The sequence below is a fragment of the Sorex araneus genome, chromosome X (assembly GCF_027595985.1).
Source record: "Sorex araneus isolate mSorAra2 chromosome X, mSorAra2.pri, whole genome shotgun sequence".
Lineage (NCBI taxonomy): Eukaryota > Metazoa > Chordata > Mammalia > Eulipotyphla > Soricidae > Sorex > Sorex araneus.
Window position 1 is genome coordinate 109,883,357 of NC_073313.1, and position 13,863 is coordinate 109,897,219.

General features: G+C 36.1%; 1 protein-coding gene across 3 annotated transcripts in view; it reads right to left on the minus strand.

Annotated features, from left to right (window-relative positions):
- TRPC5 (transient receptor potential cation channel subfamily C member 5) overlaps nucleotides 1-13,863 on the minus strand; it is a 330,706-nt gene that overhangs the window by 105,483 nt on the left and 211,360 nt on the right. The window lies entirely within an intron of this gene.

The following is a 13,863-nucleotide window of genomic DNA, read 5'->3' on the forward strand; positions in this document are numbered from 1 at the left end:
TTTGCCATAGAAATGGAGATGAGGCCACAAATGGTGTTTAGTCTCACTTTTTCTAATTTTTGAGATATTTTTGAAGCTCAGAATTAAATCCAGACTTGGGTGATAAATGATGAAATGTGTACAAAGATATTTACATGATATTCCTTTTTTCACCCAACTGAATTCACAAAGAAATACATGAAAGTCCACTGGTTTAGTTGAAGTCATGTTAGACGTGAAGTTACCACCTGGTAGTAACTTTCATTATCTTACTCCAGTGACCTTGCCAATTAATTACTTTTCAAGATCTCTAGCTAGTTAGTACTTAGAAATAATTGTTGTCATAATGCCAAGTATAGGAACTTCATACACTTGTCAATGTGTTGCAAAACTTGTCTATGAGTAGTCTGAAGTCAGCTTTTGCCTACCAGAGCTCAGGATCTAGAGAGTAAGTGTTTCAAAGGTGAGAGGAAGTAGCAGCCACTAATTCCAACTGATTCCGTACTTTAGTGATGTAAGGTCTCAGGAAAGAAATCAAACCCAGAGCTGTGAGAAATAAGCTAAAAGTGGTGTAAGGTCTCAGGAAAGGGACCTGACCTAGAGATAGGCCAGGAGTTCCTTATAAGTCAGGAGTTCCTTATACCTTTGCCAAAGTATAAAGTCATATTGGTTATAATCAAATGTGCGTCTTGTAGTTCATTCTAGTTATTTTTTAATTTTTTTATTTTATTGAATCACCGTGAGATAGCTACAAGCTTTCATGTTTGGGTTACAATCTCACAATGATCAAACACCCATCCCTCCACCAGTGCACATTCCCTACCACCAATATCCCGGGTATACCCTACCTTTTCCACCTTCCTCCTGCCTCCATGGCAGACAATATTTACTACACACTCTCTCTACTTTTGGGCATTAATCCTGCAACACAGACACTGAGAAGTCATCATGTTTGTTCTATTATCTACTTTCGGCATGCATCTCCCATCCCAACTGGTTCATTCTAGTTTTGTAATGCTTGTATCTGTCTTTCTTCTTGCCACTCAGGAGTACTCAGTAGCTAGGATGCACTATACTTTATTTCCTAGATGCCATAATTTCTCTAGAACTATTATACGACCCAATATTTATTAATAAATACTAGGCATTTCAAAAATCAATTGCATGTATTCACTTGTGATTCTCATGTCTGCTTTTTGCTCATTTTACGTACACAAAAACTGAAGCAAAGGGTAGTTCAGAAATCTTCCAGCTAAGTGGAAAATTTAGAACTAAAACATAAGCTTAACACAAGATCATGCTCTTAAAATCACTAGCATCATTTAACTGTATCTCTTGAAGACATAAGGACATTTTCTTCCAATCTATGGAAGACTTGGGATTTGAGTCTCTTTTCCTGTTACCTCAAACTGATTTTTAAAATATTTTTCCTTTACTAGACCCTGCACTCTAAACTGGTAATATTTAAAAATCATCAATATTTCTGGAAATATTATTGTTTTTCTCTCTGCGGACATCTCACAACAGCTAAGAATCAGAAGCAAGCCTGGGCAGGGTTCCACCAAATCAAGATGAGATAGGTTTCTTCATGACCGAGTGGTGTTTTGAAGAGACTATTAGTTTATTAGGAAAGTAACCAATAAATATCCTTTAAAGTGGCTGTTTTTGTCTCATTTTTTCATGAACAATAAACAAAAAACATGCAATTCTGTCCACAGTAGTGAATGAATTTGAAATAGATGGAAAGAAATTCAGCAGAATTTGGTTTAAATTGAACATATTCTCCACATTTTCAGTTTCTGTTTTGAGATTTTTATGTTTTCAAGGGACCACGTTTAGCTCCTCAGCTGTACAAGTCTTTCTTGATAAATTAAAGATGGTTCATGGGATTTTAAATGTCAGATCCTATAACAGGCAAATGCTTTATTGCACATAATTTTATTTTTAAGGCAACAGATTATGGTTTTTAGAAAAAAGGAAAACGAGTTTAAGGGTAATGAGCCCCACCAGGACTGATCTCTGAGCACAGAACCAGCAGTAAGCCCTATGAACCATTGAATGTTTCCCAAAAACCTAAAATAGAAAAAAGAGTTTAATGATAAATTAAATTACTTTGTTTTATTTGCTGTATTCTTCCCCTCTCCCCATCCTGAGAATTTATGTTATATCAAAATGATAAAATTTGTCCTTTGGGCATAGGACCTCTTTGTGCTTTCCTCAGGGCTGCAGAGGGCAATGAAAAATAATTTCTACAGTGTTTTTGGAAAAAAATATTTGTACTGAAATCATATATCCAAATAGTACTGTTGTACTAAAGAAGGGATCATTATGAAAAATTACTGTTTGTAAATAGGAATGGTCACCTATACTCATAAAAGGCACAATTAAAAAAATTATTTCCCACATAACTGCCTCTGTTCTTCTTGGAAATCAATTATTTTACCTTTTTGTGATGCAGAGAAGCTTATTAACTATAAACTTAGACTCAGAGGAGTCTCTTCTCCATTCCAGTTTGTCAGTTATGAGCATCACAAAATAGCAGGATAAGGCTTTTAGCTAAAATTAAAATAGTGGCTTTTGACTAGTGCATTGAAAAAAATGTCATGAGTGAGATTAATAAAAATCCATGGGGTTAAAGATCCTAGTTATAAGATGAATTGCATGATCTTTGCTTCAGCTGTCTTTTGAGCTATTTAGGAGATGTGGGTCATTGCATCTTTTGTCAAATTGCAACCAATCTATCTACAAGGATGCTTGCTTAGTACTGCCAAGATGTGGAGTCCTGTAGACTAACAGGATCCTTCTGTTAATCTTTATATTTCATTCCATTTCTATTGTTTGTTGTGGCTGGCTCAAGGAATCCTAGTAGGACTCAACTCAGTGTCCTGTGATATCGGTTATTTGGAAAGAGACCCCCAAATTAAAAAGTAAAGCAATTCTTGAGACATGGCATATACATAGTGAAGTGTACAATTTTTAAGGGTACAGCTGAATGATTTCTAACATATGTAACCATAACAAGATACAGAATATTTCCAGTACTCCAGATGGCTTCATTTTCCTGCTGAATTTATACCCCTGAGGTAACCACTGTGTTCACTTCTGTTCTAAGATTTGTTTATATGCTTTTACATTTTACTTAAATAAAATTATATATTTACTCTTATGAGTCTTGCTTATTAAATATCCTTGATTATAGATTTTTGTGGGTATTTGTACTCTCTAAGGTCATGTGAAACGTATATTTAGCTTTAGCAGATATGGTCAAGTAGTTTTACAAAGTAGTTGAATGCTTTCACTAGCCATGTACGAACTTCCAGTTGCTCCATGTTCTTCCTAATGCTTGATATTATCCTATTTTGTTTTCAGATTTGGCTATGGACATTGTATCATATTTTAAGTCCTCTTTGCATTTCCCAGATGAGTAATAATAATTTTCATTTGTTCATATACTTGCATGTCATTTGGATATTTTTTGTATGAAGTATTAAAATATGGATTTGCTATTGATTTGAAGAAGTTAAAATATTTGTGTATACTATATACAAAAATCCTTTGCTAAATGTGCATATTTGAATACTTTTCCTGATCCATAGATAGCCATTTAACCTATTAAAATATAGGATATCTTAATATTGAATTAAGATATGTTTTAAGGGGCTGGATCTCAGCAGGTAGGGCATTTGCCTTGCATGTTGCCAATTTGGGTTTAATATCCACTTTCCATAGAGTCCCCCAAGTCCCACAAGAAATGATTCTTGCGTGCAGAGCCAGGATGGTTCCCCTCAAATGTATGTTTCGAAAAATAGAATTTCTTAATTTAAATTCCATCAAATTTATCGGTCTTTTTTTTCATAGAGGATGCTTTTTTCTGTTGAATGGGAATTATTAACCTACCCAGTGTCATGAAGACATTTATCTATGGTTTATTCTTGAATTTTTTTCATATCTTGGTCTATGATATATTTTCCTTTATTTTTTCCCATTAGGTAATGATCATGATTTTGTTTGTTTGTCCTTATGCTAGATGTTATGCTATCATAATTATTCTAGTTGTATTTCAACCTTGATATATGATAGTATATGTGCTTTGATTTTGTTCCGATTCAAAGTGCTTTGGTGATACAGCCCACTTTATATATGCTTATATGCTTTAATTAACTAATATTTTTGAAGCTTTACATTTTGATTTAGAGTTTGAGTGGCGTGGTTATACTAGTATTAACCTTTATGGTTTTGTTTTACAATGCTACTCTACCTTTAGTACAACCCAAGCGGTTTCATTACTATACTTGCATCACCTCTAGTCTGCCTTTTCATCCCCCTCACACTTCTTCCCCTGCCGCTTGGTAATCTGAGTTTCAGAAACCAAAACTGAATGTTTGTCATTATTCAATACTGCCTATTTCTTGTTTTGTTTCTCTCTATAACACAGATGTATGAGATCATACAGTAGTTGTCCTCCTTCTCTGTCTGAACGTTGTCGCTTTAACTGATACCCTCCAGTTCCATCCACATTAGAGTAAACTGCAAGGTTTTATATTTTCTTATAAATGAGCAGCACTTCGTTAAGAATATAACCACAACTTCTGTTTCCCTTCATCTATTGTTGGACGTTATGGTTCTTTCCATATCTTGGTTGTTATACTTGGTGCTGTGACGAACACAGGAGTGCACATAATTTTTGAATGAATGTTTTTGTATTTGGGAGCAGATGACGTGAAGCTATACATACACATTTTAGAATCACTCTGTTAGGATCACTCACTTAGAAGTGCCCTCTGGGGATGGTTTGAACTTAACTCATTAACTTCCTCATGCCTTCCCAACTTCCAAGTAATGTTTTTAGGAGAGACTGTTATTGTGTAGCAATATCCTCCCTCTAGTGAGAATCAGTGTCTGATGTAACTGGAGACAGGGAGATTTATTGTTTCCCGCTGCTGGAGGGAGCCTAGAAATCTACTAACTTCAGGTGAGAAAGATTAGCACTGTACTTCAAACGTCTCACATTTGCAATCTCTTACGCTATCTGCAATAGGTATGTGGCTTTCTTTTTCCTAAGTAGAATTCCCCTCCTGTAAGGCCAAACCGCATCTTCAACATGTGACCCAAATTAGCAACTGTTTCATTGAAGATAAAAGCCTGTGATCATCAGCTCTTTTAGGAAGTTTTATTTGCTCTTTGAAATTTTAGTCATTTTGTCCTTGATTCCACAATTCATGGGTATCTTTAAACCTATGAACCCTTTCCCAGTTTATCTTTGAGGGAGGTTTTTTCCCTTTTTCTTTTTTTGGTGGTTGATTTCTCAACTGTGATGGGAACATTCAAATCTCACTTGAAAGAGAATATCCAGAAAACCATTAGTAGACAGAACTTGACCTTCATATGCATCTTAGGCAAGCAGTTTGTGAATGTTTGAGCCAATTCCGTGGAAGGGCAGACAGAATGGATCCTTAAGGATCCTAAGGGAAGTAATGAGTCACTCTCCTTAGGAGTCACAGTCAACATGGAATTCAGCCAGTTTCCAGGAGTGGCAAATAAGATTTAACATTCTCAGTTTTATTTCTGTTTAGAATGAGATGTCAGCTCTGGCCTGAATAAAGCAAATTTTGTTCCTGTAAGCACCTGAATTTGTGCTCTCTAGCAGAAGAGTTTAGAAATCAGACCTGGTTTTGTATCTTTACTTGCTGTGTGACCCCCATGTGACTGTGAGCAAGGTATTTCATCTCTCTAATCCTCACATTTTTAACCAATGACTCCATAAAGTTATTGTAAGGACTGAAAGTACTCATAAGAAAAATGAGGCTTCAATGTTCTTGGTGCTTATACATTTAAAATAAAATTGTTTATGGGCACAAAATATAATTTGGTATGTATTTTTTGTTTATTTTTAATTTTTCACTGATACAATTAGGTTAGAATATTACTGGACTTCAGGAGTTTAGTTTCATGCCTCTTTATATATGTGTAATTGTTTCCTCACCCACCATCAAGTTCCAATGCTCTCCAACCACTTAAAAGACCCTTTCACTCCTTTCTCCCATTACTTCTCCCCTTGATTTCTGGTAACTCTGATATTTTTCACTGAATCTTTGGTCACTTTGTTGTTTCTTGACAGTATTTTAACATATAGTTTATTTTTTTTTTGCTTTTTTTGGGGGTCACACCCAGCAATGCACAGGGGTAACTCCTGGCTCATGCACTCAGGAATCACCCCTAGCGGTGCTCAGGGGACCATATGGGATGCTGGGATTTGAATCCGGGTCGGCCGCGTGCAATGCAAACGCCCTACCCGCTGTGCTATCGCTCCAGCCCCTAACATATAATTCTTAAGATGGTATTTTTCTTGGAGGAATAGAATTTACATACAGGGTGATGCACATATCTTTCTGTTTTTTCCTGTATGTTAGGGATTAAACCCAGGGATTCACACATGCAAGGGACTGTACCACTGAGTGATATCCCGAGTATCAAAGTACATTAATTTTAAGAGTACCATTGAATGAGTTTTGATAAATGCACACTCCTGTGTAACCAATATCACTAAAATATAAACATCCTGTCACCTCAGAAAATTTTCTTTTCTTATACCTGTTCAAAATTAGGTCCCAATCCCCTTGATATAATCACAATTTGATTTTCCTCTGTTTATAATTATTGCATTTTTAAGAATTGCTTATGAATAGAATCATGGAACATGTATTCTTTTGTTTCTGATTCCTTTCTTTAGAAATAATTATTCTGATACATATCTATGTTGTTGTTCCTATCAGTAGTGGCTTTCTTTATATTACTAATTAGTATCACACAATATGAATACACCACAGTATGTTTATCTATTCTCCTTTTGACTGGCACCCAGACTCTTTCTTCTTTTTTGGTGGGCTATTATGTATAAAGCTGCTATAACCATCCTTTTATACTTCTATTTATATTTTATTCTCAAAGCATATAATTTACACGTTCCTTTTTAAAATAGCCATTCTTGTAAAAAAATTTTGTAAGTACCTCAGAGTGGAATCCTGAGGCATAGATAGGTGCAAGATTAGTTTTATAAGAAACTTTTCTTGTTCTTCAAGCACATGTTCTCTCTTGAACACGTATCTCGCTTGCTTGTCTCTATGTTTCTTTGCTTGCTTATTTCTACTCAGAAGCCTGTTTCTCTCAAGAACAAATTACCCTCCTTTCCTCTCACATCTTTGTAAGCAAGTTTGAGTCAATAAAAACTAACGGGGCTGGAGCGATAGCACAGCAGGTAGGGCGTTTGCCTTGCACGCGGCCAACCCGGGTTTGATTCCCAGCATCCCGTATGGTCCTCCGAGCACCACAGGAGTAATTCCTGAGTGCAAAGCCAGGAGTAATTCCTGAGCATAGCCGGGTGTGACCCAAAAAGCAAAAAATAAAAATAATAAATAATAAATATAAAAATAAAAAATAATAAAAACTACCTTGTTTCAGTTTCAAAAACCTGTTAATTGTCTTCAAATCATTGTATGCTACCATCAGCAATATGGAAGAATTCTCATTGCTCCACACAATCCTCAGCATCCAATGCTGTCAATATTTACTTTTAACCAGCATAGTCGTGGTATCTTATTGTGATGTTAATTTGAATTTAACCTAATGAGTAATGATGCTGGATATGTTCTATTTTTTTATTGAATCACCGTGAGATAGTTAAAAATCTTTCATGTTTGTGTTTCAGTCATACAATGATCGAACACCCATCCCTCCAACAGTGCACATTCTCTTCCACCAATATACTTAGTGTTACCCCCACCTTTTCAACCCTCCCCCAGTCTCTATAGCAGAAAATTTCCCCCATCCTCTCTCTCTACTTTTGGGAATTATGGTTTGCAATAAAGATACTGAGAGGCTGTCACGTTTGGTTCTTTATCTACTTTCAGCACACATCTCCTATGCCTAACAATTCCTCCAACCATGATTGACTTAGTGATCCCCTCTCTATTCCAGCTGCCTTCTCCCCCAGCTCATGAGAAGATAGGCTTCCAAGTATGGAACAATATTCCTGACCCTTGTGTCTACTATCCTTGGGTGTCAGTCTCATATTATGTTATTTTATATTTTGCATATATTTTCATAGGTTTATAAGCTATTCATTTTTCTTTGTGTAATGGCAATTCGGATCATTTTTACCATTAAAATTTTCAGGGTTTTTCACTTCTGGGAATATATCCCAGACAGGCAAAAGAGTTTAGTAGAAATGACATATGCACTTGTATGTTCATTGCTGCACTGTTTACAATAGACAAAATCTGGAAAAAAACCGAGTGCCCCAAAACAGGTGACTGGTTAAAGAAACTTTGGTACATCTACACAATGGAATACTATGCAGCTCTTAGAGAAGATGAAGTCATGAAATTTGCATATAAGTGTATCAACATGAAAAGTATCATGTTAAGTGAAATGAGTAAGAAAGAGAGGGACAGACACAGAAAGACTGCATTCATCTGTGGAAAATAAAGTAACAGAATGAGAGACTAACACCCAAGAAAAGTAGATATAAGTATCAGGAGGTTTGCTCCACGGCTTGGAAGCCGACCTCAAATGCTGGGGGGAAAAGCAGCTCATATAGAGAACAGAACACCAAGTAAATAGTGTTTGGAGGACCCGCTCGGGTTAAGAAATATGTGCCAAATGTAGACTATAGATTGAACACAATGGCCACTCAATGCCTCTACTGCAAACTACAACACCCAAAAAGAATGAGAGAACAAAAGGGAATGCCCTATTGCAGTGGCGGGGTGGGGGAATGGGGTAGGAAGGGTGGGAGGGATACTGGGATCATTGGTGGTAGAGAATGGGCACTGGTGGAGGGATGGGTACTCAATCATTTTATGACTGAAACACAAGCATGAAAGTTTGTAAGTCTATAAGTGTACCTCATGGAGATTCATTAATTAAAAAAATATATATATAAAATAAAATTTAAAAATTAGGGTTTTTTTGCCTTTTTTATTATTGCACTGTAGAAGTTCTTTATATATTCTGGCTACAAGTTCTTTATTAGATAATTATTTGTGAATGATTTTGCAAGTCTGTGGATTGCTTATTTTATCCACCCTGCTTTTGATTGATTGGTTTATCTTTTTACCTTAGGCTATGCTCATGTATGATTGAAACTTGGTAATATTTGTTAAACCTAAATAATAAAAGTACTTTTTTTCCCTCTTTCAAAAATATTTAGTGACTGTTGCTGTCAGTTTTCTATGCCTCCAGAAAAAAATAGAAATCAAAATGGACAAGTTTCTTTATCCTGTAGCATATTCATTTTAGTCTACATGTATGTGGTAGAATGGAAGGCAGAAAACAACAGAAAAGGTTATTATGAATATCATATGCAAAAACAGTACTGTATGCATAACGAGGAAGGGATGATTAGGGATTTTTTATGTTGGAGGGTTAGATATCTGATATATTTAAGCAGATCCAAAATAATGAGAAGTCAATTTGTGTGTATGTGTAGGAAAGAAATCCCAGGCACCTAGTAAAAAGGTCGTTAAATAGAGTTGAAGCTACATAGGTAGAAACCACCCAAAATACCCTTTTAGACAAACTAAGTTGTCAGGGGTAGTTTGTTTTGGAAAAATCCTTAATTGAAACATGTTGATGCTATATGCCACAACTCATTCTTGGTACTGCATTACTTAATAATTTCTTAATAACTTCTTATACTTTCTGTATTCCTTAGCTCTTATTTCAAGATTTCAAGATGCATCAATGATAGAACTAACACAATAGTGAACTGGATTAATCCTAGGCCAGAGAATTTTTTTCCCATCAGAGATGAACAAGCAATTGGAAAAACTTAATTAAGGGTTGTATAAGTAACAAGTAGCTGCATTCATCTTCATAATCTAAGAAAATGTGAAATGTTTTACTCCCTTAATTTTTTCATGCTTAGGTAAGACTTTCTAAATGCAATATCAATTTGACAGTTGTAATATAATTTCTTTCTAAAATTTTCCCTGTTTAGTGAGAGATGAAAGAAAACATGGCAGAAAGGGACAGTGAGATATAAAGTAAAAGAAATAAAACGAAATATGTAAGTCAATAAATGAATGCATATTGTACAAAAGGAGGAATAAAAGAGTCGTAGAGGGAGATAAAGGAACTAAAGGACAAAACATATAAAAGGAAGTCCAGGGGGTACAGTGCCACCAAGCAGGTAAACCTGTACCCACGGGGCAAGTGCATCAGAAGCCAAATGGTGACTCTGGGCTTCCTGATATCCCAAAGTTGTCCTGTGCCTCTGACCTGACCCCAGAAACTCAGGACCAAGTTTCCTGAGAAATTAAGCCACCAAAATTTAGGTATGTGGAAGCCACACCCACAATCACCTCCGGTTCAGCTATACAAGCTCATTTATTATTTATCTTAGAGACCCATAAATAAGTCTTGAAAGAGATAAAAAACCACATTATCTTGTACTCGTGAAAGGCTCAACAGACCAGGGTAAATCAGAACAAGGTGCCCGGTGCCCACCCAAGCAGAGCCCATGGCAGCTGCTAGCTCCCACAATATGTAATTGCAGCCATGTTTCGGGCTGAACTCCACAGTCTCAGAACGAACCTCACAAAGATACTGATTAATCAACTTGTTGAAAATTTGGGTATGCGGGTTTTCAGACTGAAATCTCCAAGCTTTCTCAGGGTCGGTATGGGCTACTTCCCCTGACTTTCCTACACTCCTGGAAGCCTCAGCAGTCACATTCAGATCGGAAAGCTGCCACCTCATTGAAAAAGTTACTGCAGCCTTACCTTCTCAATAAAAATAGTGAATGTCCTGAACAAACACGATGACCTCTTACTACTTTTATTACAAACCATAATGCACAAAAGGAGAAAGAGAAAGAAGAAAAGTGCCTACCATCTAGGCCAGCTTGGGAGTGTGAGAGGCACATTGATGGTGGGAAATGTACACTGGTGGAGGGATGGGTGTTGGATCATTGTATGACTGTTGCCCAATAATGAACTGCTTAGTAATATACTTACTCATGGATATTCAATGAAAATTTTAAAATTCATATATAATAATCTGGTAGTAGCCCTGAGCAGTCTTGGGGTGACCAGAAAAAAACAGAAGAATGTTCTTGATAGATAGTTGTCTCGGGCAGATTTTTTTTAATATTCTACTGTGGTAAAATACTGATAACAACATCAACCATCTTAATAACCTGTAACTGTTGTAAAGTATATCCATGTAGTTAAAATTACACAGCCAGTTTTGAACCTTTAAAAAAATGGGAGTCCAGAAATTCAATAGATTTTGTGTATACCTTTCATCTTTTTGTGACCCTGAGTCATGAGTATCATAGAAATTTATTGTTGCCTTTAAAAATGTGAAGGTGTTTTCCCTTAATACTTAATACATATGTTTTAATCTGTATTTCTTTTCTAATGAGCTGATTAATGCTCTACATTAATGCCAAGTTCATGTCACGAATTATTTCAATTGTTTCCTTGCACTAGACTGTTTTGGGGGATGAGGTTGGGACATGCCAGTTGTGTTCAGTGCTTACTCCTGGCTCTGTGATTAGGGATCACTCCTGGCAGACTCAAGGGACCATATGAGACGCTAGGGATCAAATAAAGTTCTGCAGCATGCAATGCAAGTGCCCTACCCACTGAACTATTGCTTCAGCCTCTAGAATATTTTCTTTTTTCTAATAAAATTGCAGAGGATGGTTTCATGGAAGGTGCACTAAGAGACCCTGCTTGGTATTGCTAGCCAATACCAAGAAAAAAAGCAGAGACCTTTGAATTAACAAAACTGCTATCCATCTAGTACCAGTTTTTCCATATCCAGATGGAGAGTGATGTGAACCAAAATGATGCCTATGGTCATCATGTTTGTGATCATCAGGACAAGCCTGATGTTTATTAAAATTTTGGACAAAAATTGCATGGTTCTGATAAAACTTCAGTTAAGTAGAGACATATAACATTGGATAAAACCAGGCCCCTAAAGTCAAGCAAGTTCCATATGATATTGAAGACCATTTGGCTGATTATTTTCTATATTCCAATGAAGGGTTAGGGAGTAAACTTGTCTTGAAGTGAAGCCTGTACTCGCTGGACATCACTCTGGTCAGAACTGCTGGAAAAGGCAATAAAGATTTGGCACTGTTCTAATAGATTGAGATGGAAAGCTGCTTCCTAATGTTTCCAAGAGGAAATGATGGACTGGGACTGAGAGAGAAAGACCCACATTTGAAGGACTTGTAGCTAGAAACAAAATTTCTCTCTATATATAGATATCTATATATAGTATTTATATATCTCTATGTATTATCTCAATAAACAATTGGCTAAAGATCTAGACCTACACTGATCAGCTGTGTACTAGAAATATATGCTGTAATAAATGGAAAATTACTGACTTGACTGTTTCAGGGCAAACAAACTGGTGAAGGGAGATATGAAGACAAATCAATGAACAGAAAGTAATTTAGCAATTCATGTAGGACACGTTCCAGCTTACCAGAATGGAAAGGCAGAACAATCTATTTAGCATAAAAGAAGAGCTAGTTAGACACCCTGAAACTAATATAAACTTAGCAGTTTTGAGTCTCTAAGTTCCATCTCTTTTCACTTATTTTTTAGAAATAATATGGCTAATATTCTTTATTTTTGATGAAGAAAAAATTTTATTCATGTGTTAGCAACCTGAGAAAATGGCAGACAGCTTGTGTGCCCCTCCACCTAGGCCCCCGTCAGTTCCCTCGTTAGTTCAGTTCAAGATTGCAGAATGAGCATGTGTCCTGGATAAACAGAGGAGAAGGGTGAATGAAAGCCTAATGAATTAAACAAACAAGTAGATTGCTAATATATTTGTCAAACTACTAAAAGCCTACACCCTCAGCATATTCATTTTCAAAGGAGGACGGTAAGTCAGACCAGTGTGACAAATAGATTATATTGTGCCAATTGCTAGATTAAAACAAGAATATTGCCTTATAAAAGTATCAACTTAGAAACAGGGTTTTCAGAGCACAACAGATATGTTGATGAGAGTGATAAGGCCATGGTTTTTTTTTTTATAAGGTTTGAGGAATTAGCTCCCAGATATAGAAAACTGGTACTTGTTGCAATTGACCAAAAGACAAATTCTCTAGCAGAATTTGTTTAAAATTTGACAAAAGAGAGAAAATCAGAATTTCATTTATTTTAGATTTTCCAGGCTTCGTGGGGCAATTGGAATCTTTAATGAAGTGATTGTTAAACACATAGAAAGAATTTAGAGACAATTCAGCGAAAGTGATAATACAGAATAAATTGAAAAACTCTGAGCGAAAGTATCCAAGAAAACAGACAATTACTTATGCTCACTTTGTTTTTAAATGTCCTAAGAATACAAACTATGAGAAATGTAGAAGAAAGTATGAATAATAGTAGCACCTCATAAGGTTCAAACAGAAAGAGAAACAATAGCTAAGAAAACCCTATCAAGTTTAACTTATAGGTAGAACATATACAATGGGTACTGTCCCTGTTGCTGTCATCCCTTTGCTCATCAATTTGCTCAGCGGGCACCAGTAACGTCTCCATTGTGAGATTTGTTGTTACTGTTTGTGGCATATCAAATACACCACAGGTAGCTTGTCAGGTTCTGCCGAGCAGGAGAGATACTTTGGGTAGCTTGCTGGGCTCTCAGAGAGGGACAGAGTAATCGAACCTGAGTCGGCTGTGTGCAAGGCAAATGCCCTGCTGCTGTGCTATCGCTCCAGCCCATTGGTACTAATATTTATATTTTGTTTGGTTATTATTAGATCTGATTTGTTTTTTCTCTTCGCTATGACAGTCTAATGGTCATTATAATAGCAGTTAACAACGTGTACAAATAAGATTACCATATGTAAAT